Source organism: Herpailurus yagouaroundi, unplaced genomic scaffold (genome assembly GCF_014898765.1).
Source record: "Herpailurus yagouaroundi ecotype Mexico unplaced genomic scaffold, PumYag 140, whole genome shotgun sequence".
NCBI classification, from domain to species: Eukaryota; Metazoa; Chordata; class Mammalia; order Carnivora; family Felidae; genus Herpailurus; species Herpailurus yagouaroundi.
The window spans coordinates 94,055,486-94,078,938 of NW_024412395.1; the positions used below are offsets into that span (position 1 = coordinate 94,055,486).

At 46.9% G+C, this 23,453-nt stretch overlaps 1 long non-coding RNA gene and 1 pseudogene across 1 annotated transcript; one reads left to right on the plus strand and one right to left on the minus strand.

Moving 5' to 3' along the window:
* The first annotated feature begins 6,223 nt into the window (after nucleotides 1-6,223).
* Nucleotides 6,224-9,876, plus strand: LOC121030305 (uncharacterized). Its single transcript, XR_005790167.1, has 3 exons — nucleotides 6,224-7,119; nucleotides 8,314-9,465; nucleotides 9,723-9,876. It is a non-coding gene; the product is annotated as an uncharacterized LOC121030305 (long non-coding RNA).
* Nucleotides 9,877-13,269: 3,393 nt separating this feature from the next.
* On the minus strand, nucleotides 13,270-22,366 carry LOC121030370 (40S ribosomal protein S26-like; annotated as a pseudogene).
* Nucleotides 22,367-23,453: the final 1,087 nt, after the last annotated feature.

Genomic DNA, 23,453 nt, shown 5'->3' on the forward strand with positions numbered 1-23,453 from the left:
CATATTAGTCCTGCCACTTCATCTCAGCCTGAAACTAAGGTATGGTGACCTTTAGGAAATGAAGTACCCAGTCGCTCAGGTCCCTCCCCAGATGAGGGAAGTTCAGCGACATTGAGGTCTGTGCAGAATGGCTCAAGGCAGCTGTGTTGTAGTGATGGGGCTGGAGGCTAGGTGGCAGAGTGGATACATCATTTCACACCCGCCTCCTTTCTGGAAGGGAAAGAAGCAGACACTGGTGGAGGTCTTTAGCCACGGGGATGGGGGTGGGGGTAGCAAAGGCACCGGTGGAGGGCCCCAGCCACACCCCGTGGGTCATCTGTATGTCCCCGGAGCCTGGGCACTGCCCCTTTGCCATGACAGCACCGATACAGGGGAGGTGGGACACCTTCCAAGTCCCACCAGCAGCTACGTTGGTGATCACTGTACCTTGGAGACAGGTTCGGCCAGGTCAGAACTTGATTACTTTGGGTTCATCAAAGAATGCCCTAAAGCTTCTCTGATGAATAATTAGAATATGACCTTCAGCCAAAGTGCATAAAAAAAGTCCTCGAATTTTTTTTTAAGTGTTAATTACGGTATATTTCAGCCATTCAAAGAGCAGAAGATAGTAGAACATACCCTGTACTAACTAACCGGGCTGAACACGTTACAGTGTTGCCATCCTGGTTTGAGACTTTGTTAAAAAGACAGTGTTGCAGAGAACAGCTCACTGCCTGCTCCCGCCCCTGCCTCTTTTCTCTGCAGAGCTAGGCACTCATCTGAACTAGCTTTGAATCCTTTTTGCACAGTGTTTTTCTAGGTTTTACTAGAAGTTTCTTACAGAACAGGATTAGGACAATTTTGAGGGTGAGGCCACGAGCTCCTCGGAGTTAATTCTGCAGTGGTGCCTGCTATGGTGACGAGTTAACTACAGTCCACGTTAACCCCAGGCTCCTTTTGAAGGAGCTGGAGCCAACTGTGACTCAGAGTGACTATGTGAGCAAGATTGAAGTTCATAGTTTTAAGAATTGATGTTTAGAAGGCTTCTGGAACCATTCCAGAGAGATATGACAGGATAGGGATGGCTCCATAAATCCAGTTTCTGGTTGGAGGCCTTCTTGGATCACGGGGTCTGACATGTTTGTACAATGGACAGCCCTAGAGCTGCGTTTCAATTTTGGAAAAATGAGATTAACCGTAAAGAGTGATCTGGTGTGATTAAAAAAACAAAAAACAAAACAGTGTTGGTAGCTTCAGATCTAGGAAGAAGAGGGGTGGGTGAGTTAGGGAAGATGAAATCACATGGGACAGGAGGACAGAGAGTGTGTTAACTTTCTGAAGCAGATGCATTTGAGCCATGAAAAGGCCAAATAAAACTTCAGGGCATGGTTGGAATCTAGGTTCCTTTGCAATTAAAGGGAAAGAAACCATAAGAGCTAGCTTACCACCACCAGCCTATAGGGCAAATTTATGTGATTTAGAAAAAGATACTCTTCCTCAGGATACACCTATTTGTCAGAAAATTGTTGTGAAATACAGACTTTGTTAGAATGAGAAACTTTACTCCCACTTCCAGGAAATTGTCATGATGAATGTACATATCTATGATGTCTGATATGTGAATAGTGCCACTTAGATGGGGCTCTTTATTGTGCAGTGCACAACCTATGCAATGGTATGTGGTAGCCCTGGTTGGAAAAGTTGAGCCATCAGGAAACACTATTTTTCTACTAGCGTGGAAAGGATTGGTCCAGTGACATGGTTTGATCCATTACCAGAGTTGAGGAATGGGCCTGAACCCCTTCACAGCAGCTGACTCTGGCCATGTTCTCAGCTGGGCCAGTCTGCACTTTGTGCCATTCCTTAGAGAAGCTATGCCTTTCCATGCTCCCATATCTTTGCACAAACTATTCATTCTGACAAGAATGCCTTTCCCCTTTGTTCTGACTAGTGAATTAGTCATTATTAAAGACCCAAATGAAATCACATCTACTTTGAAAGGTTTCCCTGACTCACATGTGTAATTTCCTAAAGACACCTAGCTATGTAGCTGTGTTTATCCTATGTGGTCCTCTGTCCTCATCAGTAAAATGGAGGGAGTTTACTGTCTACCCCATATGGTTTTTGTGAGCCTTAAATGAGGCAGTCGATGTGAGCCTCATTAGTGCTTGATCATTATTACCTACTAGACCGAATCTTTCCCTTTGGACAGAATGTTTTGAAGGACCCAAGGCCATACTCATTTTCATATATTATTTCCACTTTTCCTTCTTTCCCTCCTTCTTGGCCAGGAGTCCCCAGGACAGTTCCTGGCACAGAAGGTCCTTAATAAATTACTTTTGAATGAAAACTATTTACCATTCCCTAATTATTCCAGCATTTTGTTAATCACCTTGTTTTATTGCTGCATCATTCTGACTATTGGTCATGTCACTGTTGATGTGTTTCTATTTTGTCCCTTTATCTACTAGTCTGCTCAACCCTTTGTGTCTCAAATGTGAATAATTGAAATAGTCTTGTTTTACTTAAAATCTTTTAAAATATCAATAAATTCCAATATACTCCTTCTGTTGGACTTAAATATGTTACTTGTAGTATAACTTAAATATGTACAAACACAATAAGGCCTAAGTTCCATAAGCTTATCTCATTGTAAAATCTAACAAATGTGTCAATAAACTCGATCAAAACTACAAACCCAACAAAACACAAAATGACAACATTAACTTAGTGTGTTGGTTGATGTTTACTTGATGTTCTGCTGGAAATAAATCACTCCTGTCCTGATTATGCTTTAATTGTTATGGTACAAGATGTTTTGGCTTGTATGATGTCTTCTTTGCTGACAGAATCCTCTCGCTATTTTTTTTTTTTTTTATGTTTAGTTTTGAGAGAGAGAGAGAGCACTAGAGCGAGCACAAGTTGGGGAGGGGCAGAGACAGAGCAGGACAGAGGATCTGAAGCCGGCTCCACATGGACGCAGAGAGCCCGATGCAGAGCTTGAATTCATGAACCATGAGATCATGACCTGAGCTGAAGTCAGAGGCTCAACTGAGTGAGCCAACTGAGCCACCCAGGTGTCCCTCTCTCACTGTGCTTTTATTATTTATTTATATATTTACTTAAACTTATTTATTTATTTTGAGAGAGAGAGAGAGCAAGCATGAGCAGAGGAGGGGCAGATTGAGAGAGAGAGAGAGAGAGAGAGAGAGAGGGAATTGCAAGCAGGCTCTACTCTGTCAGCACAGAACCTGATGCAGGGGTTTGATCTCATGAACCATGAGTTCATGACCTTAGCCAAAATTGAGTCCGACACTTAACTGACTGAGCCTCCCGGGCGCCCCATCCTCACTGTTTTTTTAAAAACTACAATGGAGTCATGGCTTATGTAGTGACTGAAATCAGCTTGAAATACACAAATTGAGTAGAGTCAAAATCACCCGTGAAAACTCCCTTAAATCACCTGCAAAACAAAATGGTCCCATGACATCTTCACTTTTATGAGACAGCATCACGTCGCCCCAGTCGGCGCTGGTGCACTGTCTCAGGGTCAGGCTCGCATCCACCTGTTAGCCTAGTGGCCCGTGATGAAGACAGTAGTGCTACTTGCCTGTCATGCCTTTGAAAATGGGACGTGTCTTCCAGAGCTGCATGGGAGGCTGTGTGACAGAAGGAATCCGCACGCCACGGAGTGACAAGCCTTAGACAAAGACGTGTATTAAACACATATAAAGAACGTGAACGGTCTGTATTCTGATGGCTGGGAGGCATGTGTCACAGGCTGCCCGCACAGATGGCGCGATTCCCAGAGAGATGGCTACCGATCTGCTGGTGAACGAGGGTGCTTGAGTTGAGGTATCACACGCAGCACGAATATCCCGTCTCACTAGGCCCTTCCACTTGTATAGACTTAGAACAGGTGAAGGCACCAACTCGACCACTGAGCAGGACAGGGAAGCATCTTAACCATAAGCCAGCCAAAGAGACAACATCTGTCTGGAGTAAGGATTGAAAGGCCGAGGGGAGAAAGATGGGGGGTTTACCCAGTGAGGCGACACTGGGTGTGGAGGGTGGGTTTGGTTTCCCTGGGCCCCATGCTTTTTTTTTTTTTTTCTTTTAAGTTTATTTATTTATTTTGAAAGAGAGACATCAGGCAGGAGAGGGACAGAGAGAAAAGGGGACGGAGGATCCGAAGTGGGCTCTGTGCCGACAGCAGAGAACCTGATGTGGCACTTGAATTCATGAACCGTGAGATGATGACCTGAGCCAAAATCAGCCACTTAGCCGACTGAGCCATCCACGTGCCCCCATGTTCATTTTGTTTTGATGATAACTTTATTTTTCAAATTTTATTTTATTTTATTTGTTTTTTTTAACGTTTATTTATTTTTGAGACAGAGAGAGACAGAGCATGAACGGGAGAGGGTCAGAGAGAGGGAGACACAGAAACAGGCTCCAGGCTCTGAGCTGTCAGCACAGAGCCCAACGTGGGGCTCGAACTCCTGGACCACAGATCATGACCTGAGCCAAAGTCGGACGCTTAACCGACTGAGCCACCCAGGCGCCCCTCACATTTTATTTTAATTCCAGTATAGTTAGCATACAGTGTTATATTAGTTTCAGGTGTACAATATAGTGATTCAACACTTCCATCTCTCATGCAGTCTGAACCAAGGAGTGAGAGAGAACGAGCTGGTGAGGGGCAGAGAGAGAGAGAGAGAGAGAGAGAGGGAGAGAGAGAATCCCAAGCAGGCCCAGCACTGTCAGATTTCACGCACTGGCAGATCCCAGGAACTGTGAGATCATGACCTGAGCTGAAACCAAGAGTCGGACGCTTAAACAACCGAGCCACCCAGCTGCTCCTGAGCCCTGAGTTTTGGTCCCTTCAGATTAAAGCAGCCCAACCTTGAGGAAGTTACTTAACCTTCCCCTGGCTCAGTTTATTCTGCTGTAAAATGGGCTATGGTACCTACCAATGGGTTGGCACAAGGGTTAAATGAGATCATCTCTAAATCACATAGCACAGCACCTGTTACACAGTGTATTAATTTGCTAGGGCTGCTGTGACAACAGAAGTTCATTGTCTCATGCTTCGGGAGGCTATGAGTTCAAGACCAAGGTGTCGTCGGCAGGGCAGGGCTCCCTTGGAAGGTGCCAGGGAAGGATGTGTTCCAGGCTTCTCTCCCAGTTTCTGGTAGTTCCTTGGGAATAGCCTAGCTGTGGTCTGTGAATGACGTACCCCTTGTGTGTGTCTGTGTCCTGATGTCCCTGTTCAAAAGGACCCCAGTCATATTGGATTAGGGGCCACTTTACTCCAATATGACCTCATCTTAACTGGTTACGCTTGTAATGGCCCTATTTCCTTTTTATTTATTTAATTTTGTTATTATTTTGTAAAAAACTTTTTAAATGTTTTTATTTATTTTTGGGACAGAGAAAGTATGAGTGGGGGAGGAGCAGACAGCGAGAGAAACACACACAGAACCCAAAGCAGGCTCCCACGGGACTTGAACCCATGAACTGTGAGATCATGACCTGAATCGAAGTCAGACGCCCAACCAACTGAGCCACCCAGGTGCCCCCTCGGTGGCCCTGTTTCCAAATATGTTCACCTTGTGAGGGACGTGAAGTTAGGAGTTCAACACAGGAATTTGGGCAGGGGCAGAATTCAATTCATAACACATAGTAGACACTCAAGTGGTAGTTATAATTCACAATACCTTCTTCAAACACATTTTCATGGGGGTATTTTTGTAGCCAGGTTTGCATCTTTTTCTCATCGTCTTTCCAGGCCTTCATTATGCCTAGAAAGAAAGTGCCCTGAGAGCAGGTGATTTGACTGTGGGGTTCAGTCCTGTGCTGTCTAGGGTCTAGGCAGCAGTGGGCCCCCTGGAAGCCCCACGGAATGTCTACAGATTAATGAATGAGGTCTGTTTCTCTCCTCCTTTCTATTTACTTATTTTTTATTTCTCAATGGCCAGCCTTCCACCTTAGTTACCTTTTCTAGATTGCGAAAGCATTAAAGGCAAAAGACATGAAACCAAACACATTTTAATTTCCTTTGTTGATAATTATTAAATCCTCCATAATCACTTGCTTCCTGCAGCCAGTGAGAAACCCAGCCAGATGGCAGAGGGCAACAGAAGTGTTGCTGGAGGTGGGGGGAGTGAAGTGCCTGTGTTGGGGACACTTAGAGGCCATTCTGGGCACTTCCTGGGTGCTTGATTTTGGCCAGAGTTGGGTATTTGGAATGCATGTGGCCCAACTCTACTCTGAGAGTCTGGGAAGAAACCAGTGAGGTCAATATTGGCTCTACAGGTTGAAAGTCAAAGTCAAAATGAAGAGCCACAGGCCTGGAAAGGTACAGGGACTTTATCTGATCCTCAGAAAGGTGTGACGGATGCCCCCCGCATCTGGTGCAATGATTCTCTGTCCGCACACCACCAGTGCGGGCCCAAAAGATGTGGCCACCTGTGTCTGATGGCTCCTGGTCTGAAAACAGGTCAGGAGTTGTGTGAATCTTGGACTTGGACAGGAAGTTGAGTGTGAAACGCCGACAGACCATGCTGTGTATTCGAGAGACCCAGAGACGGACTGTTGTAAGCTAAGTAGCTCTGTACTGGTGCCCGGACTCAACCCCCCCCCCCCACCTTCCGGTGAGAGAAAACAGTGAAAACACCCTAATAGTGTGCTGGCATCATCACGGTACAAATGCATCTATCCATCTGCCCAGCCAGCTTCTCACCGCTGTAGAACAGATGTTGCACATGCACACAGCCCCTGGCAAGAAACAGGAAGGATCCAGCCGGGTGGGGGCTGGGGTTCAGGAGAGGCAATAGCAAAGCAGTGATATACTTTCAGGCTACTGTTACCACTTGGGACCAATGAAAACAGTGTGGGCTCATCCTTGCCCACTTCTTTTTTAATTAGGGATTTAACTGGGTATTGAACTCGACTTAAAAACGTTTTTATGGTGGAGCATCTCAAAAATACGCAGAAGCAAATAGAGGAGTGTAATCATCCCCACGAACCCATCCCTCAGCCTGGACAATCATTATTCCACGGCCGTCCGGCCCCACGTACACGGCTCTACCCGCTTCTGCTGTTTCTACAGACTGAATGTTAACACAGAATGAAAGTGTAAGTGTTCTGCCTCAGGTACGCTGTTAAATTTATGGAGCTTCTTTGTTCTCACACCCTGAACATTCACCTGAACATTCCCGAATAATAAGTAGGACGACAGATGATTTTCTTCTACATTACGGAGGCAGAATTCGGTGGCCAGTAAAGGAATATTTGAGGAAGGCAGGTGTGTGGAGGGTACGTGAGTTTGAGGTTCTAGAGGCTGGACATCTGAGAGGATGGGGTGGGAGGCAGATGATCCGGGCAGAGGAAGCACTGAGGAAAAGTGGAGAGTAGGAGGTGGACGTGGGCAACGTCTGGCGGAAGCCAGCCTCAGCACAGACAGCACGGCAGGGCTGGTGGTAGAGATCTGGGGAATCATCCACAAAAACGTGGCAGTGAAAGTACGGACTCCCAGAGGGAAGGCTCTGTGCGGAATAGAACACCACGGTCTGGGCTTGGGAGGAGAACTCACGTTTTCTGGGCAATCATGCTCCATTTTGCAGGAAGGCGGAGAGGAGGTGCTGGGGAGGAAGGGCAGGTGGAGGCCACCTGTTTGATTTGACTAGATCTTGCTGCAAGACGTCAAGAGCTGGTCATCACGTCACGGCAGGAAGAGACTGGGATGTGTCGAGGGAAATGAGCTAGGATGGACTGGGGCGGGGGAATGGAGAGAGGGGTGGCTGTCTGCCTATCCAGAAACCAAGCCCCTCTACCCACATCAGAAAGTGTCATTCTAGCCGAGAGAAAAAGAGAGAGAGAGAGAGAGAGAGACAGTAGGGACAGGGACAGAGAGACAGGGTATGCGTGGGCAGGGAGCACCTCTGCAGGTTTAAATTTCTAACTTCAGGGAACATCTAGACCCTCTTTTTTTTTTTTAAAGCTCCCCGGATTAGTTCAGGCTCACCCAGGAAAATCTCCCTTGGAATTGACTCAGTCAACTGCAAATTAATTACATGGGCAAAGTCCCTTCACCTTTGCCGTATGAGGTACCACAATCACAGAAGTGATGCCCCGTCACCTTTGCCATATTCTAGTGGTTGAAAGCAAATTACATGTCCCACTAACACTCAGGGGGAGGACTTTATACGAGAGCACACGGGTCATGGGGGGTCGTCTTCTGCCCACCGCCACCATGCCTGACAGATCACCGAGTGTTAAAAGCTTTTATTTTGTTTTACTTTTTTATGTCAAAGACATTTTTGTCCTCAGGTTTTCCACTAGTGAAACAATAGGACACTGAGTCCTTGGACCAGCGCTCAGGCTCATGCATAGACCCAAGCGTCAGGAGAGAACAGATTTGAGAAAGGAAGAAACGTCATGTTGTTTTCATGTTGCTCCGGTTCTGCTGTGTTTCAAAAAAAAGTCAGAGGAGGCTACCGGTCAGCAGACAATTAGTGAGAGCACGAGGCACTGCCCTTCACTTTGTGTTGCCGGGGACACGAAGATGAGATGAGTGTGTTTCCTGATCGCAGAGGTCTTTACAGTTTTCTGTGGGAGATCGCACCCCTACTCTTGATACAAAGTGGCCTAAAGGTCATAGCTTAGAAAATGTAGGAGGCAGACCACACCCTGATGATCCACACACCTTGCAAGATGTCCTGTGGTTTCTGGTCACTCAAGCACCCCTGGTCTTTGGATCGCCCTGGGGAGTATACTTCAGGGAGGAACACACAGACTGTTGGTGCCAGGCGGTGCTTGGGCTTTGGCTGACATCTGGTCAACCCCACAGTCATAAAGCTGCACAGACCTGCAGTGTGGAAGAGACAGACCGCTCCAGTGAAAAGTCGGGTTTTCCAGCTCTAACTTCCAGGGGTTATTCCAAGTGTCAGGGGTGTGAGAGGAGCGGAAGGCGTTCAAGAGAACTGACGAAGAGTGTTTGGGCTGGGAGTGGACTCTGCTCCCCTCCCGAGGCTGGCCCAGCCCAGCCTACCTCACCCCCAAGTCTTTGAAGTGCGCTACCTGGATGGTGAGCTAAGCCACGCTTGGCAGGAGGGAGGGAGGTTGTGTGGTCTGGCAAAGAGCAGAGCGGAGGGGCAGAGGGACCAAGCCTGAATCTGTAGCTGACTCACGGCATCTCTCGTGCCAGGCCGTTTCACCATTCAGTCCAGATGGAAAATGAGGAAAAGACCCAAATCAGGATCTCACTGAGAAATCCAGATGCCTTTCAGGAGAATAAACAAGGCAGCCTGCTCTCTGCGGTCTCTGTTTCCCTGTTTCTGTGCGAGTGTGTATGTGTCCGTTTCTGGATCTTAGGGGTGTGTGTGTTAGCTTTGATCATTTCTCTGTCCCCCTTCCTCTTACTTCCTGTGGGGATCCGCTTCAGGACTTGCTTTTGGTCTCAGCTTCAGTCACTGTCTTCAGGTATGACTGGGCAGAGCCCATAGTAGGTGCCCCTGCCCCTCAAGGCTTCTTTAACTTCTTCTTCGGTTCAGATGAGGTCTGGGTTTCTGCCACACCTTCTGAGCGGTGTGCCTCAGCAAGCCTCTGCCCCTCGTCTTGACAATGGAAATGATGGGGGCCGGGGGAATAGAAAAAGCTCTTGACCTGGCAAAGGCCTTGCGGGGCCTCTGGTTCCGTCTGTTGCTGAAGCAACGGCATTTTTTTTTTTTTTTTAATAGGCACTTCTGGTACAGGAACAAAGATCAGCAGCAAAAAATCACTCCTTTCAAGTAAGTACTCTTCTATGGCCTTGGCTTTCATTTTTCTCTGCTACCCTTTGTTTCACACCCGAGATCCTTATATAGGCCAGCCTTCTTCCACCTTTCTACCATTTTGTCCTTGTTTACTCAGGAAAAACACATCATTTTTTTTTTCTTGGTCTCCCTGTCCCTTCCTGTTCTTCCTCACTCAGGGTGATTTGGGGTGAAAAATCCCTTTCATTGTCTGCATTTCGTTTGAGTCCATGTACAGAGGCAGAACCTTGTTCCATGGAGGACTGTGTCTGCAGACGCACTAGTCAGGAGTCATACAGGCCTGGGTTGGACCATAGCGCCTCCACCCATTAGCTCAGGGACCTTGGTGTGTGACCTTGCTGAGCTTCAGTTTTCCTTCTTATGAAATGGGAATAATTATGCCCCTGTGCAGGGTTGACGGGAGTACAAAACAGGACAACGTATGTAAACTTCTTAGCATACTGCCCACTAAATGGATGGCCTTTTGGCCTGAAGTCTCAATTCACTGTGGACAAGTAGAGTATTTCCACTTGGCCTTAACTCCCCCCGTCGGTGTAGTCATCGTTCCCTTCTTACCAGGCATCGTGATGGTTGTTCTGCCTCTGCTCACGGGGAGCAAGTCTCAGTGCCTTGAACCCTCCCTGTCCCATCACAGTGATTGGCTCAGGGAAGGACACCTGACCCCGTCAAGACTCATTCCTCAGTGAGCTGGGCCCACTAGACCCTCGTTCAGACATGTGAGCGAAAGGTACAGATGGAAGAATTGGTCGTGGTCACGGGAGCTGAAAAGTCTTAGCGGAGGCTGGGATATTGGGCAACAAGGTGAACAGGCACTCAGTGGCAAGTGAGGAGGATGCGGCTGATAAGCTGGAGACAAGTGAGAGTCACCCTGGTTTTCTTGGATCCTCTGATGTTTTCCCAATTCCATGACACTCCGTGACATGATTCCAGTATTCCCTCTCAACAGCCCCTGTCACTCCTTGAACTCGTCCGAGAGGGTTTCTGTTCTTTGCGATCAAAAGGACTTTCACTACAACGTCTTCGTGGATTTTTGGATTTGGAGTGGCGCCGGGCGGTCCCTGACGTCTTCTTCTGCCACCTCGAAGAGTGTTGGGATTGTGTATGTTTATGGTACGTTGACTCTGCAAGATGCTGTGTGGTAAGAGCTCATTGTTTTGTCAGCTTTCAGGAGCAGAAATCTCCCACTCTTAGGAAGCTCCGACGCTGGTCCTCTCGCTGAAGGTTGAACCCCTCTTCCATTATGCTTTGTATTCCCTCTGGGAGCCCTATAGCTCTTTTTTTTTTTTTCCAAAAAATGATACGGGTTCTAGGAGACCAGAGATGTTTTTTCTGCACCTAAAAACTCTGAGTTTCTCACGGGAGATGTCCTGGAGATAGAAAAATCTCTTTGGAAGCTTTAAGCCATATCTTATCCTTGAAGGATGCCTTATGTTTCAGAACCTGACCATGTCCTTCTGAGAATTCACCAAATGTTCACAGACATCATCTCTTTGGTCCTTCTGACAATATCTGGTTAGTTACGTGAACCCATTCTACCAGCCTGGAAATAGAAGCCGCAGGAGGGCCGGTTGGCAGTGTCGATCTCTGAGGCAAGCCAGCATTGGAAAGCCGAATAGAATGCTTCTTTTCCCAACCATCACAGGCTCACTGCCAAGCTGCCAGCTAGAGACCTGAGCCTTGGGCAGACCTCGTTTCAGGGTGAGTCAAAAGCGTGAAGGAATCTTGTCCACACATGCCTAACAAGGGAAAGGCCCCCAACAGAGATGTTTCAAGGAGCTCTATCAGAAATTTGGGAGATCTTTGCTCTACTCTAGGAGAGAGAGAGAGAGAGCTCATCAAATTGGAGGGTGCATAGCTATCCGGGAGATGAGCAGGGGAAGAACTTAGGGATGCCCTAAGACCCTGTCTTCATTGTCATGGTCAGTGTTTATGGAGTACAGAGTTGTAGCCTTCATGATAGGCTCAATATACATCTAGTCCTTTAACAATAGATCTGCTAAGACAGCACGACTGCTGTCCTGGGCATCTCTGTGATGTTACCTTAGAGACCAGCTAAGCCACTTCTTTGATTTTCTCTAGCACCTGAGAATTAAACTCTTCACCCGGACCAATACTTTCAGCCGTTTCTTAATCCAAACCAGTGCTGTTGTGGAGGGAAAATTTAGAATGAGAGAGAAAATAGCCTTTTGGGATACCAAAGGTCTTTGACATTTGGTGAGTTTGAGCATCCCTACACTCTTAACATTTAATCATGGGCATATTCCTGAGTGGGAGCAGGATTAAGGCAGATGGTGAGGGGCCTTAAAACAACTTGCTCTGCCCTAGATCCTCAGCCCTAGTAATTTTCAGACGGTTATACGAAAATAGAATTCATAACGGATCAAGGTTCACGTTTATGGTAGAGGGTCTATGTGGGGCTGGGTAGTAGTGTTTCTGTGGGGGGCCTAGGGTAGATGCCTTACTTAGGGTTAAGGATGTCAGATAAAGCATAAGATGGTCAGTTAAATTAAAGTTGCAGAGGGGCGCCTGGGTGGCGCAGTCGGTTGAGTGTCCGACTTCAACCAGGTCACGATCTCGCGGTCCGTGAGTTCGAGCCCCACGTCGGGCTCTGGGCTGATGGCTCAGAGCCTGGAGCCTGTTTCCGATTCTGTGCCTCCCTCTCTCTCTGCCCCTCCCCCGTTCATGCTCTGTCTCTCTCTGTCCCAAAAATAAATAAACGTTGAAAAAAAAAATTAAATTAAAGTTGCAGATAAACAATGAATAGAGTTTAGCATAAGAATGTCCCATGCAATATTTGAGACATACTTACACTGAAATTTGTTGTTTCTCCGAAATTCAAATTTAACCAAGTAGCCTACGTTTTTATTTTTATCTGACAACTCTACCTGCTCTACCTGGGGCAGATCAAATCCCCGGCATCTCCGGGTTTGTGTGGAGGTGGTGTGTGTGGATGTTTACACGTAGGAGGCATGGGTACCAAAGCACATAAGAAGGGTGTGTCTGTATCTTGGGAGGAAATAGTATCTGGATCAGAAGTCATATGAGTGTTTTTTATTTTTATTTTTTTGGCTCTTGAATGGTTCCAAAATTATTAATTTTCTATTTCCAAACACTTCCCAAGAACTTAGAGATCCTTGGAGTGTTCCAAAGGCCCTCGTGAAACTTGGGCAATGGGTCTCCTCCATTAAACTTCTCCACGAGGTCATTTGGAAGAATGAGCTAAGCTGGGATTCTTAGCGTGTGGATCTTTCCTTCCTCTTTTTATCATTATCTAGAATTGTTCTCATTAAACCCCTCTTTCTTCTCTGTGATGAGCCACCAGAGAGATGAAATATGAAGACAGAAGCTGTAGGAGCTTGGGCACGGCTGGGGGAAAAAATAAATGGACTCTTCTTAGAGATTCCGGCGCAAGAAAGAGGGGCATCCAGCGAGGGCTTTGTGGGTGCGGCGAGAACAGACTCTGGGCTAGGACTCAGGGAAGGCTGGCAGGGGATGAGTCAATCCGTAGCAGGTCTAGGAATGGAAGACTCTCCGCGGCTGGCTCTGGGCTGTGCAAAGGGAGTGGCGAGTGAGGGCTTTTAGCTCCAGGCTCAATCCTGGAGGAGGAAGGGGAGGGGCAGGCAACATTACAGGTTGCAACTAACTCCAAAGCATTGCCCAGAGCTTTTTGGTTGCCCTGGAATAGAGGGGTAAGCTCAACCGCCAGTCTGGGGTATCTGGATCTTTTTGTTCAAGGCGGATTTGCCCCTGTTTGATGCCGGTTGTCAGAGGACTTGGCCAGGGTTAAGTAGTGTTAAGTGCGGGACAGGGGTGAGGAGGCGGGCTGGTCCCAGGTTTCCTGTCCTGGCAAGCTCTCCCTGAATGCCTGGGTAGGACACGCTCTCTGGAACCGAGTGTTCCTGTGACATCCAATGCGAGCATCTATCTGTCCCTCTCCTTGGTGGCCTTCTCTGGGGATACGCTGGTCCCAGTTCTGCTACCTGGGAGCACACACCCTGTGTCAGCATGGGGCCACCTGGGGCCACAGGGTGGTCATTCAGACCCACCAATGTCTCATTTCCCAGACCCAGACAACACACCGGGTGGCAAATTCTGGAAAACTCGGGTTTGGTCAAGCTGGAGACTCAACCTGTTAGTGCAGGTGGAGGACAAGATTCCTACTGGCTTCCCTGTGCCTCCCAAGTTCCTGGCCAACACGGGCACCAGACTCTGCAGACTCTGCCAAGAAGTTGCCTTCTCTTTGCATCTTTGACTCCCATTTAATTGAGGGCCACAGAAAAACGGATACATCCCTTTGGACTCAGTTTCCTTATCTGTAAAGTGGGTGGTACCACATCCACTCCCGGTCTCAAACTAGGACATTCCCTTCCTAAAGCCTATAATGATACGGTTTAGATGTAGAGTAAGGATCTCTTTGCAAAGGCTCTTGGGGTTTGCCCCTAACATATCCATCTTCTTAAATTTGGAGAGTCATGGAGATCTTGAGGTATAATTCTTGGGAATGTCAAGGATTTAGTGCATAGCAAAGTATCGATAATGTGTTATTGCCGGTGGCTGGGGTCGGGGCTAATCTTAAGCATTTGTATCTTCTGCATGAGTGGGCATCACTTGTGCAAAGAGAAGTAAGCATTACTTTGGAAGGCTGTCTTGAGGGGAGCCATCCAGCCTCCCCTTTGCTACCCCTTTTCTGGAGGATGCTGACAGGTGAGCAGATTTGTGTGTGTGTGTGTTAGGAGCCAGGGGTTCGATTCTGTGGCCTCTGGAAGACCCTTATGACAGATGAGTCTGTGCTCAGTGCACACAGCTAACTCGTACCTCTCTGCAGGAGCATGTTGCCAGGCACCAGAGCGGGAGGAAGAAGAGGAGTGAGAGTGGGAAAGGAAGAATGGAGGAGGGGGAGAAAGGAGAGTAAGAGAGAAAAACCACACTGTCATGGAAAGCTTGAACCTTCCCTTTCAGCCTTTCTCTTGTAATTAGTCGGTGCAGCTGGAGGGGAAGACGTTTTGGTGAGTTGCAACTTGTTGGACTCCAGTCCTCAGGATGTTGAAGGCTTGCTCAGTGTCTGGGGAAAACTCAGTTCTCAGATGGCCCCTCCTCCCTCTCTGTCTTTTTATTTCAACTCCCCACCCAGAGGGGGTTTGTGAAGGGTTGGAAACTTTCTAGTGTCTTGGCCAGGAAGCCTTCTACCTAGGGCTGACCTGGAGGCGCTGGGGAAGACCTGGGTGAAACCGGATTCCCTCTACCAGGGATCTGGGAGCCGACTCCGCAAAGGTCTCAAGGTCTCAGAGGGGCAGTACAGAGGGTAGCGAAGGAACAGGGAGGGGGCCGAGCTCCAGTAGGGCAAGTGCGGTCTGGTTGGTTCCTCCCAGGCAGGGATCCTCTTGCGATCCCGGGAGTGTGGTGCCAGCGTCTGCCTCCTCTCTGCATTGCAGGCTCCAAGGCCATCAACGAGGGCGACTTTTATGACTACGGGTGCCCAGGGTAGTGCGCTTGAGTGGCCTGTTGGGGAGAGCAGGGCCTCCAAAGACAGATGACTGGATTTGAATCCTGATTCTCTGCTTACCACTTGAATAACTTGCAGCCAGTTGCTTAATTTCCTTGTGTCTCAGTTTTCTCACCTGTCAAGTGGGTAGAAGGTAATCTACCTCCTTAAGAAGGGTGCTCAGCAGAGCCCCTGGTGCACAAGCACGGTTATAAGCTTCTATTATTACTGTTCTCGCAGGAGGCCACAGGATTTTGCTTAGGGACAGGGCACAGCCACCTTTGGGCCCCACCCGGCAGCAGGAATCGAGACGCTGTGCCAGTGAGAACTTCTATCTATAACCAGTCGGTATGGCCCCTGGAAGTGGACGCACTGCCTTTGCATTGGACCAGAGCAGGGCTGCTGGTGGGGCTGCCTGGAGGTGACTGCGTGGGAAACACGGGACCCTGAGGGTGATGTGGTCGGCTCTGCTCCCGGCTTGCTAATCGCTCCTCTCCCGCTTGTCCAGCTGGCCGTGTCGGGCGGCAAGAGCTGAGTGCCTTCGTCATCACGTGTCAGCCAGGTGAGCGGCAAGGGTCACGGGGGAACAGAAAGATTCTTCAATGTCATCTGATTTGCCTTTGGTGGGAGACGCTTCTCCCTGCTGATGGGCCTGGCCACCGGCCATCGCAATAGCTGTCGTTTACGGGGGATCTACTCAGCGCCCTGCGCACTGCGATCGGTTCATGTCTCTTGTCCTCACATCTACCCTGAAAGAAGGGATAGTCATTCCTAGGTCGGAGATGACCAACTGATCAACCAAGGTCAGGCTGCTCCTAAGTGCTCCGTGAGCATGAGGATGAATTGTAGGATCCCCAAGCTTGGGTTCCTAATAATGTTAAGAGTAACTGATGTTAACGGAGCCCCTGCTACGTGGGTGATTTTACTGACGATTTAACACCACACACGGAGCCGTGCCTCTCTTACAGATGGGGGTGTTGTGGGTGGGGAGGTCAGACCAGACGTTCGGGTCGCTGTGATAATAGCTAACATTTATTGATCGCGTCCCATATGCCTGTTGTGTAGAATACAATACACGGCTTCACCTATGCGATTCTTACAGCAATCTCATTTGACGTACGACAAAAGTGAACCTGACTTTCTCGGTGTCACTGAGCAGCAAGTTGGAAGAACTTGGGGTTCCGAATCCTGTTTTTCTTGATGAGCTGCCCACGGCCTCCTGCATCCCCCACTTCCTCTCATCTCCCCAGGGTTTCAGGAGACAGTTTCTCCTAGTCCCTGTCTCTGTCCCCTTTCTGAGGGGAGAGAGAAGTTTGCCCAGTGTCCATCTCGGAGCAGGGCCACTGAGGTCCTCAGGAACCAGCCCACCCAATTTTACTTCTTGTCAAGCAAAAGGCATTTTGTGTATTTACTCATTTTTTATTGTTGAGTTTTTAAAATTTTTATTAAAAAAACTTTTTTTAACATTCATTTATTTTTGAGAGAGAGCGAGCATGAGCAGGGGACAGGCAGAGAGAGAGGGAGACACAGAATCCAAAGCAGGCTCCAGGCTCTGAGCCATCAATCAGCACAGAGCCTGACGTGGGGCTCAAACTCACGAACGGGGAGATCATGACATGAGCTGAAGTTGGACGCCCAACCTACTGAGTCACCCAGGCGCCCTATTATTGAGTTTTAAATCTTAATTCCTGTATAGTTAACATAGCGTGACATATTATATTAGTTTCAGGTGTATATATAATAGAGTGATTCAACAACTCTATACGTTGCTCAGTGTTTACTGCGGTAAGTGTACTTTTCATCCCCAGCACCTATCTCCCCCACCCCCACCTGCCTCCCCTCTGGTAACCATTGGTTTCTTCTCTAGAGCTAAGAGTCTGTTTCTTGGTTTGCCTCTTTCTCTCTTTTTTCCCTTTGCTCATTTGCTTTGTTTCTTAAAGTCCATATATGAGTGAGATCAGAGGTATTTTTCTTTCTCTGACTTATTTCACTTAGCATTATACTCTTAGCTCCATTCATATTGTTGCAAATGGTAAAATTTTATTCTTTTTTATGGTTGCATAATGTATATATATATACACATTATATATACATATATATGTATATATACATATATACACATACCACCTTCTTATATAATATAATATATATTATATATATAATAGTGTGTATATATATATTATATATATACCATATATATATACCATATATATATATATATATACACATATATATACCATATATATACCATATATATACCATATATATATACCATATATATACCATATATACCATATATATACCATATATACATATACACCATATATATACCATATATACCATATATATACCACATATATATACCATATATATACCATATATACCATATATATACCATATATACACCACATATATATACCATATATATACCATATATACCATATATATACCATATATATATATATACACCACCTTCTCTTTATCCATTCATTTATTGACGGACACTTGGGCTGCTTCCATAGTATGGCTATTGTAAACAATGCTGCAGTAAACATAGGGGTGCATGTATCCCTTTGAATTCATGTTTTTCTATTATTTGGGTTAATACCTAGTAGTGCAACTACTGGGTCTTAGGACAGTTCCATTTTTAACTCTTTGAGGAACCTTCATCCTGTTTTCCACCGTGGCTGCACCAGTTGGCATTCCCACCAGCTGTAATGTGTTCCTCTTTCTCCACATCCTCGCCAACACTTGTTTCTTGTGCTTTTGACTTTGACCATTCTGACAGGTGTGAAGTGATATCTTACTGTAGTTGTGATTTGCATTTTCCTGATGATGAGTGATGTTGCGCATCTTTTCATGTGTCTGTCGGTCGTCTGGAAGTCTCCTTTGGAGAAATGTCTATTCGTGTCTTCTGCCCATGTTTTTAAAAAAAAGTTTATTTATTTATTTTGAGAGAGCGAGCAAGAGAGTGAGAGGTGCAGAGAGAGAGGGGGAGAGAGAATCCCAAGCAGGCTCTGCGCTGACAGAGCCCATCCCAAGAACCATGAGATCATGACCTGAGCTGAGATCAAGAGTCTGGTGCTCAACTGACTGAGCCACCCAGGCGCCCCTTCTGCCCATTTTTTATTGCAGTGTTTGTTTTTTGGGTGTTGAGTTGTATCTGTTCTTTATGTATTTTGGATACTAACCCTTTATCAGGTATGGCATTAAACAAAAGGCACTTTAAGTCGACAGGCCAGGCCGGTCATCTTCAGAACTGCTCTGTTACTCTTTGCTTTCTCTATATAGCCACTATCCCTGCTGGGGCCCTGAATCCATGCCTTGTGCTTGGATAGTTCCAGAACCTACAGGATCAGGGCTGTCATTCTGTCTTGTGAGAGAGCAATGGTTCTCATAAGATGCACCCTCCTCCTCCTCCTCCCTTTATCCTTTCTTTCCCTGTCCATCCCCCTCCCCAAGCCCCTCAAAGGATCCTATTAGCTCCCTCTTGCTGCTGCGACAAATTACCACAAATTTAGTAGATTCGAACAACACAAATTTATTCTCCTCTAGTTCTGGTGTCAGAAGTCAGAAATGAGCCTAAAGGGGGCCAAAATCAGGGCGACAGAAAGGATGGCTCCTTCTGGAAGCTCCAGGGGAGAATCTGTTCTTTGCCTCTTCCAGTTTCAAGCTGCCAGCATACGTTGGCCTCTTGGCTCGTGGCTGCCTGACTGTAGTTTCTGCTTCTGTCATCACCTTACCCTCTCACCTCCACATTGCTACAGCCTGCCTCTCATAAAGACCCATGTGATGGCATCATTGCATCTGTTCAGCTAATCCAGGACGATCTCCCCACCCCAAGATCACTGGCTTCCATCTGTAAAATCCCTTTTGCCATATATGGTCTCATTTTCGTAAATTATGGAGATTAGCACATGGACATCCTTAGGCAGCATTATTCAGCCTACCACAGGGCCACTTTGTGCTTCTAGAACAACTCTCTACCTACCTGTTTGTGCATTATACCAGCACATAAAGCTACTATCTACCAAATATGGACTCTGGGCTTGGAGCTGGACCAAGCACCCTATGTGCTTCACCTTGCTGGCTCCTTACAACGCTCTATGACGCTGCCACTGCTAATATTATTCTCGTTTCAGAGGGACAAAACTGAAGCTTGTGATATGTGACTTGCTTGAAGTCACACAGGGTGTAAGTCAAGGACCTAAAATTTGAACCCAATCTATTTGATTCCAAGATCATTCTCTTTGACATCCCACTCTCCCTGCCATGGTAGCCAGCCCCTAAGAAGGCCCCAATGATCCTTGATCAATCCCTTTGTAGGTTCCCTCCCATATTGAACCAGAATAAACCAGTATGACCAATGGAATATCATGAAGGTGAGGGTGTGTGTCTTCTGACGCTAGTGCATCAAAGACATTGTAGCCTTTGCCTTGCTCTCTCTTGGACACTTGCTCTGGGGAATCCATTGCCATGTCATGACCACCCTCAAGCAGCCCTGTGAAGAGGTTCATGTGCTGAGTCACGAGGCTTCCTGCCAACAACCAGCACCAACTTGTCAGCCATATGAGTACGCCATCTTGGAAGTGGATACGATAGTTCCAGTCAGGCCCTCAGATGACTCCAGGCTGGGCTGACTGACATCTTGATTGCAACTTCATGAAAGACCCAGACTCTAAGCCACCCCAGCTAATACGCTCTCAAATTTTTAACCCACAGAAACTGTGAGATAAGAATAATTATTTAATACATCTTTACTATTTTAAATATTTAATAAATACATACATATTTCTTAATTGGCTTTAACCACTACTTCTTGAAGTCATTTGTTATGTAGCTGTATGTGATGAATACAAGGCCCTGGGCAGGTTTTGCTCTGAGCCCTAGCTATGTCAAAAGAGGTGCTAGCCAGGCCTTGACCCTCTGAAGCCCATGTTGCATGCCAGCAGGTTAGCCACTCAGCCCTTGAGTGGAGAACCCAACAATTCCAGAAGACTCCCCATTCCTGAGCCATTTTCCACAAAGAACAGAAATATCTGCCATCTGCTACCTTGCTGTTCTAAAACCATCAATGGTTCCTTAATGGCTACAAATGGTTCTGTCAAGTTGAGACTCCTTAGTCTGACATTCACCCTCCCTACCCCCTACACAACCCTTCCAGTCTCGTTTCTCATTGCTCCCAGGCTGACCCTTTGTGCCTGGCTGAACCGAGGTGTTCACCACAATTGCAATCTCTTCTTGGTCTGCCTGCATGCCCTTCTTGCCCCTGGTCACCTGCAAATGAATGAACAAATACAGATGTGAGATCTGCTAAGGTACCAGAGGCTAATGATGGATGCTTCTATGTTCAGTGTCTCAATCTGCACAACAAGCCATTTTTACAGAGAGGCAAACAGGTTAAATGAGCTGCCCGAAGTCCCAAGGGAAGTAAATGATGGAGTCAGGCCCACTCAGCCCTGTGGCTGTAAGTTCAGTGTTTTTCCACTGCATCGTCTTACATCTGACTCATTATTTCTATGGAATTTTACAGTTTATAAAGCCCCTGCTTGTTGTAATTTTTATTGAAACTCACAACAACCCAGTGTGATAGATGGAGCAAGAATTGGCCGCCCCATTTCACAGATGATAAATTTGACGTGAGGAAGAAGATTTGTCCTCATGGGAACAAGTGTCAGAGCTGTGATTCTCACTTAGGTCTCCAGATCCATGGCTCTTTCTTCTGCCTTCTTTTTGTACTTCTCCCTAAACCTACCATAGATTTTTGCATATAATTGATGCCCAATGCATATTTATTTGTTGGCTGATTGATTAAGATTTTAATGTAGGCTTTAGTAAGTGGTGCAAAAGGGGGTCTGGTGTCTATGGAATCGCCTGTGATAACTGAGACGAACTTTACAAAAGAACTTAAATAGGTATAGCAGCAAGGTATGAGGGCAGACTTCATATGGAAAAGGCCAATAGTCAAGGAAAGTAGACCAAGGGAAGCTATGGAATTAACTATGCTGGGAATCTCTAAAAATGGCCCACCCTCACGTGGGTCCAAGAAAGTATTGTTTATTCTTAGGGGCAGGAGGATGGACAAAATGAGCCATGGAGGCCCTGGGTGGCCCAGCATCCATGACTCCGTGATATGGTTATCATTGGTATCCATGCTGCTGATGGAGAGGAAAGAAGAGGAAAAAGCTTGTGCCTCTTTCTTTTGTGGATACTTCTTGTCCTGAGTACTCAGGGCTTCTGTTGATGAAGGAACCATTCTACAAAGAGGTCCTCTGAAGACAAAGTCATACAGGATCAGGTTCCTTGGGCTGTAAGGTCTCACAGGTTGTCTTGTCCATGCACCCATCCTTAGAGATATCAAAATACTCTAGTAGGTACTCAATATTTGCTGACTGACTGAGTGAACATTATATGAATGGGTAGCTGTGTCTTTCTTCTGTCTCTGCTGGGCTCTGATTCTGTTTCACTTGTCTTGGACACCCACTCCAGTTCCACCTGACCTTGTTGGGAATCCTTCTGTCTTCCAACCCAACCAAATCCAGTAGACTCTTGACCTGCCCTCTGTGGACATAGTTCGTGACCGGCTCCCCCAGCATCATCTTGACTTGGGTTCTTTTTTCTTTTCTTCTTCTTTTTTAAAGCCTAATCTCCATTTTATTTTTTTTTCTAGAGAGCCATTGTTCTTCAGTCTTTAAGGACTTAGCTCTTTCCATGGGCTTTGGTGGAGGTCGTGGGGCAGGACCCGCGGGTCTAAATCAGGGTGTGGGTGTTCTGGTCCTTTTGTGCCTCACAAGAGTGGTTCTTGAGTCCTGAGTACCTTGCTGGGAATGGGACCGCTCACAGAGTAACACAGTAATGGAGTGTCACATGCAGCTCGGGAAGCACACAGGTGTTGAAGACACTCACTTTAGAAATGTCCTTGACCAAGGTGGCCTCCACCGTGTTCTGAATAATGAACTTGTTAATGGCCTTGTCTTTGGCCATGCAATGGGCACAGCTGGTGCAGTGAGTAGGCTGCACATGGCATAGTCCTTTGTGGCATGACTGTTACTCCTTCTTTCCTTGGTCATCTTGGAAGTGAGGACCCGAGAGAGCTTGACCTGGGTTTTTTTTTTTAATTTATTTTTTTAACGTTTATTTATTTATTTTAGAGAGAGAGAGACAGAGAAAGACAGAGAGGACACAAGTGGGAGAAGGACAGAGAGAGTAGGAGAGAGAATCTCAAGCAGGCTTCATGCTCAGCGCAGAACCTGACTCGGGGCTCGATCTCATGAACCATGAGATCATGACCTGAGCCAAAATTAAGAGTCAGATGCTTAACCGACTGAGCCATCCAGGCGCCTCTGACCCAGATTCTTTCTTTCTTTCTTTCTTTCTTTCTTTCTTTCTTTCTTTCTTTCTTTCTCTTTCTTTTTTAATTTTTAAGGTTTATTTATTTCTGAGACAGAGAGAGACAGAGCATGAGTGGGGCAAGAGCAGAGAGAGAAGGAAACACAGAATCCAAAGCAGGCTCCAGGCTCCGAGCTGTCAGCACAGAGCCCAACGCAGGGCTTGAACTCACAAACCGTGAGATCGTGACCTGAGCTGAAGCCAGTCGCTCAACCGGCTGAGCCACCCGGGCGCCCCTGACCTGGATTCTCTTTTTTTTTTTTTTAATTTTTTTTTTTAACATTTATTTATTTTTGAGACAGAGAGAGACAGAGCATGAACGGGGGAGGGGCAGAGAGAGAGGGAGACACAGAATCGGAAGCAGGCTCCAGGCTCTGAGCCATCAGCCCAGAGCCTGATGCAGGGCTCGAACTCACGGACGGTGAGATCGTGACCTGAGCTGAAGTCAGACGCTCAACCGACTGAGCCACCCAGGTGCACCACCCCCCCACCCGGATTCTTAAAGAACCTTTCCATTCAGATTCATAGCTTACTTGGAGTAAGACCTACAAAGAGACTCAAGTACAGCAGAGGAAGCCTTTTACACCCAGCCTCCCTTTCAGAGTCCAGCCTGCTGTGTGTATCTAGGAACTGTGAGGGTGACAGGGCCAGTCCTCAGATCACATGGAGTGGCACCATCTGGGAGCCAGGAGACGTGGGCTGAATTTGGAATCTGTGACACGCCAGCCAGTAAGTGTGACCTTGAACAGGTTCTTTCTGCTCTGGGCCCTGGCCTGGGTTCCTCC